The sequence below is a fragment of the Giraffa tippelskirchi genome, chromosome 3, assembly GCF_054371585.1.
Source record: "Giraffa tippelskirchi isolate mGirTip1 chromosome 3, T2T-mGirTip1v1.2.pri, whole genome shotgun sequence".
NCBI lineage: Eukaryota > Metazoa > Chordata > Mammalia > Artiodactyla > Giraffidae > Giraffa > Giraffa tippelskirchi.
In genome coordinates this window covers 96752294-96770775 of record NC_137277.1, presented here as the reverse complement: position 1 = coordinate 96770775, position 18482 = coordinate 96752294, and the positions used below count along the sequence as shown (strand labels likewise).

Here is an 18482-nt window from a genome sequence, read left to right as displayed (position 1 = left end):
GGATGAGTTGGTTGGTTGGCTTCACTGACTCAATGGACATGAGTTTGAGCAAGCTCTGGGAGATGGTGAAGGACAGGGAAGCATGGCGTGGGCAGTTCATGGGGTCGCAAAGAGTCCGACCCAACGGGGTGACTGAACTGAGCTGAGGGTGAATAATCCATGGTTTCAGAACTACTTAGAGACAGAGATTTCAAATTCCATACCTTGCCCATTGTAAGACACAGAACATTCTTTTTGATGTTCTTTGGAAATTTTTGAGTATATGGTATATTTAGAAACCCAGAAATTTTTAGTGATAGGATACAGAATGGTTTGGATACTCAGAGTGTTGACTGACTGACCTAACCTCTTTCAACCAGTTAGTTGCTGGGCTTGAATTTGAATCATAGTCCTCAATTTACCTATTTTAGTATTATGTTAGTGCAGAATACAACACGTTTAGTCCAGTCTCTTATTTAACTAATAAAGAAAATACTAGGGTGTGTAATCTCTCCAGGTGGATCCAGAACTACTTAGAGACAGAAATTTCCAATTCCATGCTTTGCCCATTTTAAGATGTATTAAAATGTGGAGGTCAAGAAGCACAGGAGAGCAAACTTGCCTGGACTTAAATCCCAGCCTTGCCGTTTACTGAGTCTGTGATTTTGAAAAATTCAGTATTATTTTCTGTAGAGTGGGGAAGGTATCCACATCACAGGGCTAATGTGAAGCTTAAATAAGTTAATACAGTGACGCCCTCAGAAATTGCAGCATTGTAAGACTAATGAAGATATTCCCTATCATTTTTTATTTTAAAAGTGCAATAATAATGCTTTCTCCTCTACTGAGTTCCCACTGAGTCTACATTATAGGATCTGTCATTCTGTATTGCAATTCTTTTCATGTCTCTACCCTCTATGGACTGTGAGATTTTAAAGGGTAGATATCTTGCTCCAGTCAAGGATCTAGCATAGTGTCTAACACACGAGGCATTTGATATATATTTTTTAAAAAAACTAATAAACTTTCTTATCCTTGGAAAACAGCAATTAGATAAATATTTTATAGTCTTTAACACTAAAAAATAATTTATCGGAAATTTGTGAGTTATCAGGTCTATGAAAGAGAGCATGGAAAAAGCATGCTATGTGTTACTTGGCCAAAGGAAGACTTAAACCGCCTGGCTGTGGGCATCACCCCGTGCAAGAATTCTCACCCTGACACAGTAGTTACCACTCGTGATTTTGTCTAGACAAAGGATCACATGCTCCATACTCAGTGTTTTCTGAATGAACTTAAAGAAGCCTAAACATGAAACAGAGTTTGTATGCGTTGTTGGTGACACAGATGCTTCATTTTTGGCTTGATCAGGATTACTCTTAAACATTTATGTCTGTAGTACCAACTTTGAGTATGGATTTGGTGCTCTTATTCTTTTTTGTGGTAATTAAAACTGGGGTAAACTCTTCCTCTGGCAACCTGGAAAAATTAGAGATAAGTTACAGCATGACACAAAAAGAAAATGCTTCAAAGGCAGATGGCCCGGATTAGAATTCTGACTCTGCTGCTTAATAGCTGTGTGAATTTCAGTGTTATTTAACTTCACTTAGCTTCAGCATTCTCATGTATAAATAGAGGTTAAATTTACATATCTCAGAGTTTATATGAGGAGTAAATTAAATAATTATACAAAATACTTGATAGTATCTGACATGTAGTAAACACTAAATAAATGGTAGGTTTTTGTTTTTAAACAGTGGATGTCATGTTAGTTCATTTAGGATCTATCATAATACAGTGCTATATGTTGTTTGCTAAGTAATTATAGATATTTAGCTATTAAATATTAATACTATTAGATATAAATAATATAAAAACATTAAGATTTTTTCCTTTTAGGAAAGGTAAGGAGTATAGTTAGAGTAACATAAAGTATGGGGATCAGTTTTGAAATATGTGATGCACAGATATATCAGAGTCTCTTGTTAAAATGCAGATTCCATGTTGTCATCCCAATTTACTGGAGATGGGACCTAGAAATCACATATTTTCAGAAGCACTCAAATTTATTCTAATGTAAATTGCCCTTGGATAAGGTTTAAGAAATACTTACCTATAAGGTATGTTCTTAATTATTGAGAATTGTTAACTGATTTAAGTGTTTCATTTTTATATGAAGTTATTTCTACTGAGTTTACTTAACTTCTAACATTGGTAATACAACAAATGGTAGACCTCTTAGTTTGTGAGTATGTGAAATGATAGCATCTATATTTTCTGGGTGGAATTTCAAGGTCATATGAATTGTATTAATTCTTCTATTAAATCTATTGTCAATTTTATTTGAAAAAACATGCTTCTGATTATAATGTCCCATTTAAACTAATATTTGTAATAAATCAAGTTGAGTATTTAGTTTCTTTGCCCGTGTTAGTTATTTAATCTTGATTTAGAGACCATCAACTTTAAACACCAAAACAAGGCACACAAGCAAAAATAAAAACAGACCTGAAAGCAAACTCCAGTCCACCCTTTCTCCTGAATTCTGCATTGAGCAACAGTTACTATTTATACTTATAGTAGTGTGAACATAATAATGCTTCTTATGCTTTTTTATATGCCTCTCTACTAGTAATGTTCTCCGAACTTATTTTTTAATATGGCAAACTCTTTCATATGTTTCATATATGCTTCTCCTTTGGGAAGTCTTCTCTAATTTCCCTTGCTTCCGCTAATCTGGATTAGGTCCCCTTTCTATTTCTTTCATATGCTTGTCACAGTGTCATAAGAAATGTCTTGAGTGTTTATTTTCCTTCCATACTGTGAGCTCCTTGTGTCAGCCACTTTGGATTTTCAGTTCCTAGTACAATACTGGCTCATAGGAGGTACTTAGTAAATGTCTGCTGCTGCTACTGCTACATTGCTTCAGTCGTGTCCAACTCTGTGCGACCCCATAGACGGCAGCCTACCAGGCTTCCCCATCCCTGGGATTCTCCAGGCAAGAACACTGGAGTGGGTTGCCATTTCCTTCAATGAATGAGAGTGAAAAGTGAAAGTGAAGTCACTCAGTCGTGTCTGACTCCTAGCGACCCAATGGACTGCAGCCTACCAGGCTCCTCCGTCCATGGGATTTTCCAGGTAAGAGTACTGGAGTGGGTTGCCATTGCTTCTCCAGTAAATGTCTAGTAAATGAATAAATCAATTTATAATGTATTTTTCTGGATTTATAAGATGATTGTGAGAAGTGGCGTTGAATTCAAACACTTTAATCAAAGTTAACTTTCTTATCACAAATAAAACAAGAATTTTCAGTTCGATTTTGTCTTGTTTTATTAATATTGAAGTAAGATAGTCTTTTTAATCTTAATTGTTTTTCCCCCTACATTTACTTAACTGCCTTACATTTCCTTATTTGAATATTGGCATTTAATGTCTCAGAAATGAATGATGCAATAGAAAAGTCCATTTTAAGTTTGAGAAGCCTAAACCCAGGTGGATACAATTCCCAGTAACAGCATTGTAAGAAAAGATGAGTGCTGAAGAATTGATGCTTTTGAACTGTGGTATTGGAAAAAGACTGTTGAGAGTCCCTTGGACTGCAAGGAGATCAAAATAGTCAATCCTAAAGGAAATCAATCCTGAATTTTCATTGGAAGGACTGATGCTGAACCTGAAACTCCAATACTTCGGCCACCTGATGGGAAGAGCTGACTCATTAGAAAATACCCTGATGCAGGGAAAGGTTGAAGGCAGGAGAAGAAGGGGACAACAGAGGACAAGATGGTTGGATAGCATCACTGACTCATGGACATGTCCATGACTCAATGGACAAGATGATTGGATAGCATCACTGACTCAATGGACTCAATGAGCAAGCTCTGGGAGATGGTGAAGGACAGGTAAGCCTGGCATGCTGCAGTCCATGGGGTTTCACGAGTGACTGAACAACAACAAGAAAAGATGAAAAGCTAGGCTGTCCATAGCAGAAAATTCTCTGGAGGGGAGGGATTGGAAAGGAGCAAGAGCTTTAGTTGCCAGTGTGTAACCTTGAGAGAGAGCCATGAATTCTTTCTTCAGTTGTTGAGCCTTTGTTTGGGGTTGGAGGATAGAGAGAAAATGACAGATAATTCAGATAGATATGTAGTATTTGAAAGTAGAACCATTTCCCAGTCCTAAGTAGAGGCTTTGAAAGCTTCTCTCATTACAGATACAGCATGGAAGAATAGGATAGTTATATTTTTATAGTAGTAAATGATCACATTTAAAGGTTCTTTGGATATTATATTTTTCAGTCAGGACTTCAGTTTCATATTTATGATAGATAATTCTGTTGTTTGAAATGTGATGGAAATAAAAAATAAACAGAGCTGGAGGAATCACACTCCTGACTTCAGACTATACTACACATCTACAGTAGTCAAAACAGTATGATACTGGTATAAAAACAGATACATAGACAAATAGAACAAGATAGAGAGCCCAGAAAAAAATCCATACACTTATGGTAATTAATGTAAGACAAAAGAGGCAAGAATATACAATGGAGAAAAGGCAGTCTTTTTAATAAGTAGTTCTGGGAAAATTGGACAGCTGTGTGTAAAAAAAAATGAAATTAGAACATTCTCCAATACCATATTCAAAAATAAACTCAAAATGGATTAAAGACCTAAATATAAGCCTGGATACCATAAAAGTTCCTAGAGGAAAACATAGGGAGAACACTCTTTGACATAAATCACAGCAGTATTTTTTTGGATCTCTCCCCTACAGTAAAGGAAATAAAAGCATAAATAAACAAATGGGACTTAATTAAATTTAAAACCTTTTGCACAGCAAGGAAAATCACTGACAAAACAAAAAGACAACTTACTAAATGGGAGAAAATATCTGCATATGATATGACCAACAAGGAATTTATATCCAGTATGTATAAACAGCTCATATAACATCATCAAAAAACAGACAACCCAATTAAAAATCGTCAGAAGAACTGAATAGGCATTTCTCCAAAGAGAACATGCAGATGGTCAACAAGCACATGAAAAGATGCTCAACATAACTAATCATCAGGGAAATGCAAATCCAAACCACAATTGAGATTTTACCTCATCAGAATGGCTATCATCAAAAAGAACACAAATAACAAATGTTGGCAAGGATGTGGAGAAAAGGAAAAGCTTGTACACTGTTGGTGGGGAATGTAAATTGGTGCAGCCACTATAGAAAATGATATGGAGGTTTCTCAAAAAACTAAAAAGAAAACTTCCATATGACCTAGCAATTCCATTCCTGGCTATATAGCCAGAAAATACCAAAACACTAATTTGAAAAGATATATACATCCCAATGTCATAGCAGCTTTATTTACAATAGCCAAGATATGGAAGCAACTTAAGTGTCCATCAACAGATGAATGAACACAGAAGATTCATACACACACACACACACACAGGAAAACTACTCAGCTGTGGAAAAGAAGGAACTTTTGCAATTTACATCAACATAGATGGACTTGGAGGACATTATGCTAAGTGAAACAAGTTAGTGAAAGACAAATTATGATATCACATGTGGAATCTAAAAAAATACAATAAACTAATGAATATAACAGAAAAGAAGCTGACTGACAGATATAGAGAGCAAACTAGTAGTTACCAGTGTGGGGGCCGTATGAGGTCAGGGAATGGAGGTAAAATCTATTTGGGTGTAAGATAGGCTCAAGGATGTATTATACAACATGGGGAATATAGCCAATATTTTGTAATAACTAAATGGAAAGTAACCTTTAAAAATTGTATATAAAGTATTTTTACAGTTTAAAAAAATTAAAAAAGTATTCACCCATTAGGGAAAAAAAGTAATTCCCATCCCACCCCATAATTTTTTTTTTCACCCCATAATTTTTAAAAGGAATATGTAAGTGAAACATTCTGAAATATTAACAGTGATTATCTCTTGATGGTGGGATTATGAATGTCTGTCATTTTTATGTTTATACTGGTCTGAATATTGAAAAAAATTCCAGAATGAAATGGCTTGTGATTTCATTTTGGTTTGCTTGGTTAAATGTCACTCATTTTATAGTTCATGTCTTTATCTTCCCTGTTAATCCTTAGTTCAGCAGTGTATCCCTACTTCATACTATTTTAATATTCTGGACATCTCATTCTCTTATCACCATAGAACTTTGAAATAATCACCTGTTTCCTTGTCTAGAGAGGCAAGGATTATATCTTATTTATCTTTTTACTGACATATATTACAAAATAAGTGTTTAATAATTCTTTTTGTTGAACTAATTCAACAAAAGTTATTTTATGGATAGTCCAAATTATAGGCTCAGATAAGATTTTTCTTTCCATTAGAAAAAACTGTTTATAAATAAGTGGAATAGACATAAGTGCAAAGACATATGAATTGTGGAACTCTGAAAATTATTGCAAGTGTAGAACACAAGTTCAAGTTCTTAGTTAATGTAAGACCATGTATATAATGTATCTGAACATCGTGTGTAAAATATATCTGAAGACTATCTTCACTAATAGTTTGGTTGCTTGTGATGAAGCTTAGAAATCTCTGTGAGAAAGAGTTTTGATAGCTTTTCTTCCCTTTTTCCTGTATGGCATTTGTCATCTTTTTCTTTTTTTTTTTGATGGTGTAAACTCAATAATAAACACTGAGATATTTTTCTTGTTTGTCTTAATTTGAGAATGTATAGTAAAATTCACACATGAGACACTGTGAATAATGATTACTTTAGTGTAATTTTTCATAACTTGGTATAGAAAAAGGACAAGTTAAGGATTATTTAGCTATAAGATTATTTCAGTAATAAGTGTGATAGTGATTATTTTCAAGTTAGGAATATAAATGATACATTCAGGACCATTTAACAAAGACAGTGATAATTAGGCTTAAAGCCTGATAATTGGAGATGTAATAAGTTGAGGCATACATATACTTCTTGTTTACATAACAGGTAAAGAAAAATTAGAATTTTTTTCCCACAAAAAGAAATTCCCTAAGGATTTTAAATCTCTATAGTAAAGGTGAGAAAAATGCTATTAAAAGTTAATCACTTTGTCTTCTGGTCTACCTCTGTTTTATGAACATATTGTTACTTAAGCACTTGTCAAATATTTTATTTCTTCTTTTCTAAAGTGTGACCTCTGAGTCCAGGATTCTTGTTTGTTCTTGTATTATTGCTAGCACGATATGTACTCAAATGTTTACTGAATTGAGTTAAATTGGATTAAGATGGTATCCTCTACTACTCAATTTAGAGAGCAGACCTACTATAGGTTTCCCTGTATGAGTCAAAGAATGAAAATAAAGTCTTTGTTCCAATCTTTAGGACTGGAAAAGCCAGTCATGAACTAAGAGAAATGGGACTTGGAGGATTTCTTAAATCTGGACATTCGCCCAACATTGTAATGAGCTTCCTAATTATTTATTTCATATGTTCCTTTTCTAATAGTTGATGGCTAGAATCATGACTGTCGATCAAGTTGGTGGCTAAGAATATCTGTAAAAAGGAGTAATATTTGACACCTTTAAACTCTAGTATTATACAGTGAAGTTCCTTGTTGTGTGCCAGATTTGGGAGTGGAAATTCTTACCCTTTTCCTTGTTGGTCAAATATCATTATTTTTTTAAGATGATGTTCACTGTCAAGAAAGAACATTTTTGTTATTTCTTGAGTTTGTTAAATTTAACTAAATACTTTTGGATTGGTAAATCAGCCAGATCTACATAATATGTTTTAGTTGTTCAGAACATTTGTACAGGTTCCAAAAGATAGAAGTACAAAGGAATAAAAATAAGTAAGATATAAACAGTGCTATGATACTTTTACATATGTGAAAAAACAGTTTTTGAAATATTAACATTAAGCTAGTAATATAATCACCAATATAGTATTAGTATTCAGAATATATTTCTGATCTTGTTGCCTACCTAATGTTCAGATACAAAAAAGAGATGAAGCAAAGGACTTTGAAGTCCAAACCAAAAACCTGATATTACCAGAACTGAAAAGGTATTCTCCTGAAAGACTAGTGTTGGCAGTACTCTTTAGAATCCAGTGTCTTCTTCAAATACAAATGCTATTAGATGGCTTCTTTTCTAAGATAAACATTGCATTAATGTGCATATCTTAACCCCCAGGGCTTAAAATAGCAAAAGGAAATAGGAACTGAAAGGATATTGGATGCATGCTGACTTGTATACTTGGGGGATTAATAAAAAATTGAGGTCAGCAAGAGTCTCATGATGCAGGACAGATCAAGGAAGGAAGCCCCCATGGTGGTTGTGTTCCTTTCCTACTGGCCACAACGTGAGCAGCTGGAGAGGAAGGTGGCTCTTGTGTTTAGTGCTTTCTGTAATTCTTCTCTGTTTGTATGGTTGGTTTGTGGCCAATCATTGCTTTATTTCATTCATCAGAGAGGAAAATTCCACTTTAATATTGCTGGGTATGATAAGAAATAGCTTCAGTAGCACAGTGCCTTGCACATAGTAGGACTGACTGAATGAAAATCTGACTATTGTCTCATTCTAGTAGAGTGTCTGAAACATTCAGTTGGTTGGACAAATTCAGTCTTGCAGTATTTAATTTGGTGTTTGAAACTGTCAAAATGTTCTAATAAAATCTTATTGGATTTCTAAATAAGAACAGGCTAAATAGGAATGCATTTTTAACAATCTAGGATCCGAGGAAACTGGACTATAGTGTAAAGAGCTCGGGACTTGGAAAAGCATAAAAGTTACCTGGGAGTATTCCCAGTTACTTCCTCTTCTAGTCTCCAATAAGAACATAGCAGAATCTTCAAGGCAGACATTATGTAGTTGAAAAAAAGCAGCTCATGCAATTTGGATTTCCTCTTCCCAGCCTTCTGTTCCCTTTACCTCCTGAGTTTGAAAATCAATGGAGAAGTTGATCTCTAAGAGCCTGTTACTCCCATCCAAGTACTAGCCAGGCCTGACCTTGCTTAGCTTCTGAGATCAGAAGAGTTCAGGTGCATTCAGGGTGGATGGCCGCAGACAAGCCTATCTGTTAAATTGGATGGTTTGCCAGTAAAAATCCTACTACCTAGTGACAATTTTATTCCCAGAAGTTATCAATACATACCTCCTTCATTGGAACTTGTTTAATATCCAGATATATTCTCTCAGGTTATGAACCTTAATTTTAAAGCCTGAAGTTGATGACAAAGGTAGTAGATTAAATGAGGATTACTTTATCTTTCTCCATTTTGTTTTTGCTAGGCTAGCATTCAACCTCTTGGATCAGAGACCTTTAGATACATGGGCTTTTTTGGTCTTTAGAAGTCTAACATCTGCTGTCAAAATTCTGAGTAAGTCTTATACTGGTAGAAACTGTAGCTCTAGCATACGTAAGCACTTTAGAAATGATTGTTTCAGCAAAATACCTATATGGTTTAATAATACACATTGTAGGAAAATATTGATTATAAGTAACTTAAAATACTGTTTTATTTTTTATTTTGACTCTTGGAATAAAAGAGTTCAGACTTTTTCCTAGTTATATTTAAATTCTGTTTTTAAGAAATATAATCTGGGTGACTTAGGGTTTCTTAATGATATAGAAATAATTGTTCTAAATAGAAGTTATTTTTCTGCTAGTCCGTTGTGTGTGATTATCTGTTATAGTCATTTGAGTAAGAAGGGGGCTTTTATTCATCAGTTCATGGTAGAAAGTCAAGTTCAGAACTTATGGTTACCAAAGGAAAGGATAGGGGAAGGTATAGTTAGGGAGTTTGGGTGGACATTTACACACTACTATATTTTAAATCGATAACCAACAAGGATCTACTGTATAGCACGTTGAACTCTGCCCAATATTTTGTGGCAGGCTGGATGAGAGGCAAATTTAGGAGAGAACGGATACATATATAATGGCTGAGTCCCTTCACTGTTCACCTGAAACTATCACAACATTGTTTGTTAATCAGCTATACCCCAGTACAAAACAAAAAAATTAAAAAAAAAAAAAAGAAAATCTAGTTTAGCCCTAGATTAGCAAATTCTTAATCAGACATCTTATTGTTTAAATCCTTGGTTTCATCTCAATGTGCTATATACAAAGTTGCTACTCAAATATATTAATCATTATGGCTTAAGAATAAAATATTTTCTTATAAAATAATAGGAGTTTATATTATAAAAATTATATTAAGAAGGAAAATAGATATGTATAATTCCACCTATGATGAGCATTGTGGAAAATTTTTGTGTGTTGGAGAAAATAATATTCAATTCTGCTGATGAAGAGTTTTTAAAATCTGGTGAAAATTTTCTTATTTAAAATAAGCTATCTTAATAATTTTGTCATTATCTTTTAACCTTTCTTCCTTTGTAACCTCCTACTCAATCTGGGGTCCACTGATATATGACTTCATTACTTGAGGAAATATGTATAGTTACTCAGAAAACAGTATCAACCGCTTTTCATACAGAAGAGCTTCTTGAACTTTGTTTTTCTTCCGTGTATTAGTTGGAGAATTCCCCACCCCTCTTTCGCTGACACTTGTAAAGCAAAAGGGTGTGTTCTTGGGCTACTTTGGTTTAGATTCATTCTTTGCAAAGTTCTTTAGTTTCTTCATCGTTACTCTTCTTGGAGCAATGATACAAAAATACATGGGGAGGGAGATGGGAGGGGGGTTCAGCTGGGAGGGGACATGTGTATACCTGTGGCTGATTCGTGTTGATGTGTGGCAGAGGCTAACACAATATTGTGGAGCAGTTGTCCTCCGATAATTGTATTTTGTCCTATACTTCTCAATATTATACAATTATAATCTTTGATAATTATTAGTTACTCAAAAATACATTCTTTACCAGTTATTTTTGTTGGGAAATAATAGAAAGATATTTTATTTGTAACATATCTAAGGTTTTCACAATTAAAGTATTGAAAGTATTTGTCTGCCAAATTCTTATTAAATCAGCAATGACCTAAAATGCTGATTTTATTTGTTAGTGCATAATTTAGTTTCACTAAGAAATCAATTTTGATGTCATCTTATCTTTTTAGTGACCCCAGGTATTCAGAGCAGGATACCAAGTACCTTATTAGCATCATCTTGTTTGAATTTTGTCTCCTGTCGGTTTCTGGGAATAAAGTGAATTGGTTCAAATGTCAAAATCTGGCTGAGCTGATTGGAGTCCACCTTGGACTAGTCTACATAAGAAGTTAGCATCTTATGTGAATGTCTTAATGTCCATCAGACTTGCAGCATTGCAGACTGTACTTTATGCCAGTAGCCAGGTGTGGGCAGTGATACCGGGCTGGGGAAATCTCTCTTACCGGCCCAGGAATCCAAGGCATTCAGTGCAAAACCTGGCTAGCAGCCCGAGTGAGTAGGAGCCATGTGACTCTGGTGAGTTGGAGTGTGCAATTGCCTCCTGCTTCAGAGCTACCTGATCCGAATACTAAGCAGAGCGATTGCCGGGCTGAGTGTAAGACACTGAAGACACTGCAGAAAAAGGTGCTTATTCCAGAGGCGTTACAGAACATGGAGATTAAAGACCAGGGAGCCCAAATGGAGCCGCTGCTGCCTACGGTAAGAGACAACCTGCTGTCACGTAGATTAACAGCGTTTGCAGCAAAACCTGTCAGGCAAGCGGTCTGCAAGCTAGGTTCAGCGAGTGTACTTTTGGGGTGGTGGATAGCTCCCACAACATATGGACAGGGGTCTCCTCCCCTCTCGGGTGACTGAAATGCATAATACGAAGCACATGATTTTTCTCCCCCCTTCTCAATATGGATGCACGACGGTGATGAAATGTCTCATGTTTGCTGCTGTTTGAAGAGATAGCTAGGTTTAGCAGCAGGGGCAGCTGTGTATCTCTTTCCCTGCCTGTTACTGCCTGTCTCTCTGTCAGGCTGTGCAGTCAAGCCCCTGCAAATAAGCCCTCTTTTAATCATTTTTCTTCTGTGATAAATTTCCTCCCCATGCCTCATCCCCCTGCCAATGAGGTGAGGGAATCTGCTGCTGTTATAGCTCTAGAGATTTAGTCTCTGCACAAATGAGGGAAAAGGAAAACAGAAGGGTCGTGTGTGTGTGTGTGTGTGTGTGTGTGTGTGTGTGCTGTCAGTTTCTCTCAAAGGGTAATGTGTCATAGCTCACATACAAAGAAGGTATACATTTTGGGGATCAGGCACACGATTCAGTTTTGGATATCTGAAATGTTCCTGAACTGTCATTTAGAAATAGCCTGTTTATCTCTAGGTCACAGGCTGCCTCCCTGGATCTGATTCCTGGGTGAGTAGTTGATTTGCCTCTCCTCTCCGCAATCTTTGGCTGGCTCACAGACCTGGTAGTTCTTCAGGCAATATCCTTTCTCAGTCTAGAGCAGCTGATGTTGCTGTGTTCAAGGGGAAAAAAAAGAAAATAAAAACAACAATACTATTTTCTTGAGGCAACAGAGATGCCACGCGCTAGCTTCCAGCCATCTATCAGTGCTATGATGGCTCAGGGCAGCAGAAATCTCCTCCCTGCACCAAACCAGGCCGATGGGCTGTTCTCAGCTCTCTGTTACTCAGGTTGGTGACCCACCTTGCAGACTTAGGACTTGCAGCAAGCTGTCCATTTCTGAGCCCATTCCTAGTCTTTGAACACATCTTTCGATCAAATAATTCCCCAGGGGGACTTAGTAAATTCTGGGCCACTGTATTTTTAGGGCCTTACCTCTCCTGCCGGGCTCAGAATCTGCAAAAGATTCCAGTTTGCATCCCGGAATTGGCTGTGGCTACTGAGCATGCCCAGTTCTCCTCAGGACACCAGTCTTGGGCAGGGAGGGAGCTGGGAGATGAGAATAATGCAGGGGTCACCACTAAGAATGGAGCCTAGATAAAAGGCAGGGGGAGTGTCAAAGAGGGGGGAAAAAAGGAAAGCTTGCCAATTAGCCTGCCTGCTTAAAAATAGAGATATTTCTTTACAGATCAAAGTGGAGTTATTTTACAAAAATGAGACTAAAAGGTTTTTCTGTATTTCCAAACTTGAATAGATACATAAATCAGGATTCTGTGGGTATTCAGAATAAAGGGTATCGAGAATGTCAGAGAATAATTGTACCCGGTATGAGAGAGAGGAACTAAACACAGGAATTGGGGAATGGAGATTTAAGGAAGATTAAGATATAGCAGAAGAACCCCCCCTTTTTTTAATGGGGAAGGGGTTTGGAAGTTGTCCTAGAAAAGCAGGCTGAAGTCAGTTTGACGTGGTGTATGAATTGTCCCAGGTGGGAAATATTTAAAGGGTTTAGGACCAAATGAGGATTAACTGGAAAAATTTAGAAGATGATGACATTATTGGGCTAGATGGACAAACAGTTTGTGACTTAAAAGAGTAGAGAAAATAAAAGTTTGGCTAGAAAAGCTCTGCAGTAAGTTGGGTGGACATTTTTGAAGAGTTGAAAGTGCATTTCACATGGATTATGCCCAGCACAAAATTGTTACAAAAGTTAATTGCAAGAAAGAATCATCTTAGCAGTTCATTATAAGGAAAATAAGCCTGAGAGGCTAGAAATCTTGTTGAATTATTGGCCTACTTTTATGTCTGTATAGTATTTTCAACCTCTTCAATTGCTTTTATGACCTCCTCGCCTCAAATAATCATGCTGAGTAAAGCAGATTTTACTGTCTTAATTTTACATATAAAGAATGAAGACACAGGTAGTTTGAAAAACATGTTTAAGGTCATATAGTGATGAAACCAGAACTAGAATATAGGTCTTTTAAAGCTGCTGCTGCTGCTAAGTCGCTTCAGTAGTGTCCGACCCTGTGCAACCCCATAGACAGGAGCCCACCAGGATCCTCTGTCCCTGGGATTCTCCAGGCAAGAACACTGGAGTGAGTTGTCATTTCTTTCTCCAATGCATGAGAGTGAAAAGTGAAAATGAAGTCGCTCAGTCGTGTCCGACTCTGCGACCCCATGGACTGTAGCCTACCAGGCTCCTCCATCCATGGGATTTTCCAGGCAAGAGTACTGGAGTGGGTTACCATTTCCTTCTCCATTTTTACAGCTAGTTCAGAAAATAAAGCTTTTTTTTATAAATATTATTAACCACACCTGTAATAGTCAGACACTGGGCTGGAATTTTTATACTTGGAAGAAAAAGGAAGAAATAGTTTGGGGCTCTGTTTTGGAAAATTAATCAGATGACTTTGCAAATAATTATGTGAGAGGCAGTATGACATAGTATTTTAAAACATGGTCTTACAGGTTCTAGCGCTGCTATTTACATGCTATATAATCTTGAAAGACTGTTTTATGTCTTAATTTTGTCAACTGAAAAATGGAAAGGTGATGGTACTTTTCTCTTGTGTTTTGTGATGAGCAAATGAAATAATCTATGTGAAATGGCTGGCATTTAGTTCTAAATAAAAACTGCTATTATCATTGTTGATGGAAGTATAGATGAGATGAATTCTAGGTTTAAGGCTTTTATGAAAGATGGCTTATCAGTACTATCTGCTCAGAAGGAAAAGTGGGGAAATGGAACACTGGAAAACACTGTACAGTGGAGACGGAAGGTGAAGTTTTTAGTTATAGCTGTGGAAACTTTGCAGTATGGTTGGAAAGCCATTTCGAAAGGCATTAAAAGCCGAGATTAGATATGGGAAAGAGGCAGTCAGAGGTAGGTAGAGAAATAAGAGAGAAAGAAAAACAATAAGAATGGATAAGAATGCCAAATAAGTGAATATATTAATTCTGACTTAAGTGAAAGGGTAGAATATATTCTTATTAAGCCTCCAATTTTTACTTTAATTTAATATATATAAAGTACATCTTCAGACTTGTGTGAAGGAGGCCCTACCATGTCCCCTTTTCTCTTAGTACTTCCAAGGGAGTGTCAGAGATTACTTTTTGTTGCACCAGGCATTGTTGCATTTGTAGGCCCTAGACACCCTAAAGTTAAGACATTCAACTCTAATAGGCTCAGAATTCAGTCTGATTTTCATAGCACCTGACTGTTATGTCTGAAGCAATAGAACAAAATCAGGTTCAGAAGATTCATTAACTTATTAAATGCCTGTGTGCTGTGCTTAGTTGCTCAGTCATGTCTGACTCTTTGTGACCCCATGGACTGTAGTCCACCAGGCTCCTCTGTCCATGAGAATTCTCCAGGCAAGGAAACTGGAGTGGGTTGCCATGCCCTCCTGCAGGGGATCTTCCCAACCCAGGGATCAAACCCAGGTCTCCTGCATTGCAGGTGGATTTTTTACCAGCTGAGTTACCAGGGAAGCCCATTAAATGCCTACTATTGGCCAAACATGTTCTTGGTAGTAGGGGTAAAGCAATGAACAAGACAGACAAATGCCCGTGCACATGGACCTCACAATCTAGCTAAACTAGAGTAGAGATAGGACGCCATTTAACTTTTTGAGAAACTGCTGTTTTGTCTTCAAATATTTAATCATAGTTGTAAGCTCTTTGATATGGATATATATAGAAACTCTATGTAATAATGATGATGGCATTACTTTAGAGGATGGAATTAATCTTTTAAAAGCATGAACCAAAAAAACAAGTAGTATAAACCAGTTTATTGCACATCATTTTCAATTTTCTATTGACAGTGCTGAATTTGTTTTAGGAGTAAATAATTGGATAATCTTTAAATTATAGGCTATGGAGGAGGCTTCTAGGTGAATCTTTTTATAACAAATATTTTTATTTTATACCTTTAATCTTAGATGATATGTAGTGGTACATGTTAGATCCCTTCTAAAATTCAGATGTCCCGAAAGGAACATATTTTAAGTTAAACTTACTTATAAAATTGCCTTGAGTTATGCTGCTAGAATAGAGGTTGCTTTTTTAAAGATCATGTAGTATAGCATAGGTGGTAGAGTTTAGTACCGTTTAGAATACTAATTCCAGATTTCCAAATGACCCAGTTTATTGAATTGTTTTATTTGTGAAAAAATATTATGAAAACATTTTATATTATTATCTTAAGGAAAAGAAAAATGGAACTTAAATATCAAAGTAACAAAAAGAGCAACGTAGTTTGACTAAGTTATGTTGATATTTCTATTTTATTATAATTTAGATTATGTGAATTTAAAGAAAATGTACTCATTATTTTCACTTTCATGACTCACTTTCATGGTGAGTGAATATAGAAATAAATTATATGTGTAGGATGCTAAGGCTGGTAATGAGTTGTTGTTGGTCAGTCGCTCAGTCATGTCCAGCTCTTTGCGACCCCATGGACTGCAGCATGCCAGGCTTCCCTGTCCTTCACTGACTCCTGGAGCTTGCTCAAACTAATGTCCATCGAGTCGGTGATGCCATCTAACCATCTCATCCTCTGTCATCCCCTTCTCCTCCTGCCTTCAGTCTTTCCCAGCATCAGGGTCTTTTCCACTGAGTCAGTTCTTTGCATTAGCTGGCCAAAGTATTGGAGCTTTAGCTTCAGTATCAGTCCTTCCAATGAATATTCACAGTTGATTTGCTTTAGGATTGACTGATTTGATCTCCTTGCAGTCCAAGGGACTCCGAAGAGTCTTCTCCACTACCATAATGTGAAAGCATCCATTCTTCGGCGCTCAGCTATCTTTATGGTCCAACTCTCACATTCATACATGACTACTGGGAAAAACATAGCTTTGACGAGATGGACCTTTGTTGGCAAAATAATGTCTCTGCTTTTTAATATGCTGTCTAGGTTTGTCATAGCTTTTCTCCCAAGGAGCAAGCGTCTTTTAATTTCACGACTGCAGTCACCATCTGCAGTGATTATGGAGCCCAAGAAAATAAAGTCTGTTATTGTTTCCATTGTTTCCCCATCTATTTGCCATGAAATGATGGGACCAAATGCCATTATCTTCATTTTTTGAAAGTTGAGTTTTAAGCCAGCTTTTTCACTGTCCTGTTTCGCCTTCATCTAGAGGCTCTTTAGTTTCTCTTTAATTTCTGCCAAATGGGTGGTGTCATCTGCATATCTGAGGTTACTGATATTTCTCCCAGCAATCTTGATTCCAGCTTGTGCTTCATTCAGCCTGGCATTTTGTATGATGTACTCTGCATATAAGTTAAATAAGTGGAGTGACAGTATAGAGCCTTGATGTACTCCTTTCCCCAGTTTGAACCAGTCTTTTGTTCCACGTCTGGTTCTAACTGTTGCTTCTTGACCTAGTACTAATGGATGGTAGAATCTAAAAGCCTGCAAATATTAATTTTGTGTTGAAAATATTGTGATCAGATAAGAAAGTGGGATAGTTTATGATGGAGGATTACAAAATATCTGAACCTTCATCTAGAACTCAGATAGTCAAGAGAGCTTGGCAGAAAAATAATCATACTTCCAATGTGTCATTTCTTTCTAACCTTGGAATGATGGTTATTTCAGAAGTCTAAACTGGGTATAGACTGCAGTGCATTGTAAGATGCTTCAAGTGAGTGGAGACATGTGGATGCCATTCTCAACTCATTTTCTATGCAGAGAAAATTCCACTCTTCCCTTCTCATATCTCACAGGATACATGCCCCTTGATCATTAGGCTTTTTGTGAAGATACTACTTTCAATCTATATAGTAAACATTAGTTACATCTTATTTATTTTTAGATAAATGTAAATTAAACTTCTAGTATTTCCTTCCTATTTAAAGAATTGTCTCAGATACTCCTTGAGATTTATTGCTCTTATTTAGAAAAAGGGAATAACTAATGTATAATGCATTTACTGTTTGAAATAAGATATGTTTTGGTCAGAAAAGGACTGTAGCAATCAACTGGAGACGAGAATTTTAAACTAACTTCTTAATTTACAGATGAAGCTGAACCTCAATGATATAAGGACATATATTTAAGGGCAGGCACTTATACTAGTTAATGGCAGAGCTTGGTCTAGAGTTCCCATTTTTTGACTCACAGTTCATCATTCTTTCCACTGTCCTATTCTAGAATAAACAAATGAGTGCTGAATTGAAATGATGATGATAATTAGACAATCTTTGTGAAGTAATAATGTTAATAGGTATTGTCTCAGGCTTGTGTTAAGCACAAACATCTCTAGTCTTTATGATTCTCTTGATAGGTTGCTAATGTTATCCAGCCTTGACAGATGAGAAACTGATGCTGAAACAGATTGAATAAGTTACCCAGATTCACATAGCTAAAAACTGAGCTAGGATTTAAAAATATTGCATCTAACTAAAAATTCATTCAATTCTTTTAAATTAAAGCCAATTAAAAATAAATTGCACTCATCTCACATGCTAGTAAAGCAATGCTCAAAATTCTTCAAGCCAGGCTTCAGCAATACATGAACCGTGAACTGCCAGATGTTCAAGCTGGTTTTAGAAAAGGCAGAGGAATCAGAGGTCATATTGCCAACACCCGCTGGATCATCGAAAAAGCAATAGAGTTCCAGAAAACATCTATTTCTGCTTTATTGACTATGCCAAAACCTTTGAATGTATACATAACAATAAACTGTGGAAAATTCTTAAAGAGATGGGAATACCAGA

At 36.3% G+C, this 18482-nt stretch overlaps 1 protein-coding gene across 2 annotated transcripts in view; it reads left to right on the top strand.

Annotated features, from left to right (window-relative positions):
* The window catches only part of SLC4A10 (solute carrier family 4 member 10), a 450611-nt gene that overhangs the window by 121179 nt on the left and 310950 nt on the right, over positions 1 to 18482 (top strand). The window contains exon 4 of one of the 2 annotated variants that reach the window (XM_081581598.1): positions 9244 to 9332. The exons of the other annotated variant lie outside the window; for it this stretch is intronic. The gene's annotated coding sequence lies outside the window, so the exon portion shown is untranslated. The remainder of the gene's footprint in view (positions 1 to 9243; positions 9333 to 18482) is intronic. 2 annotated transcript variants of the gene reach the window in all.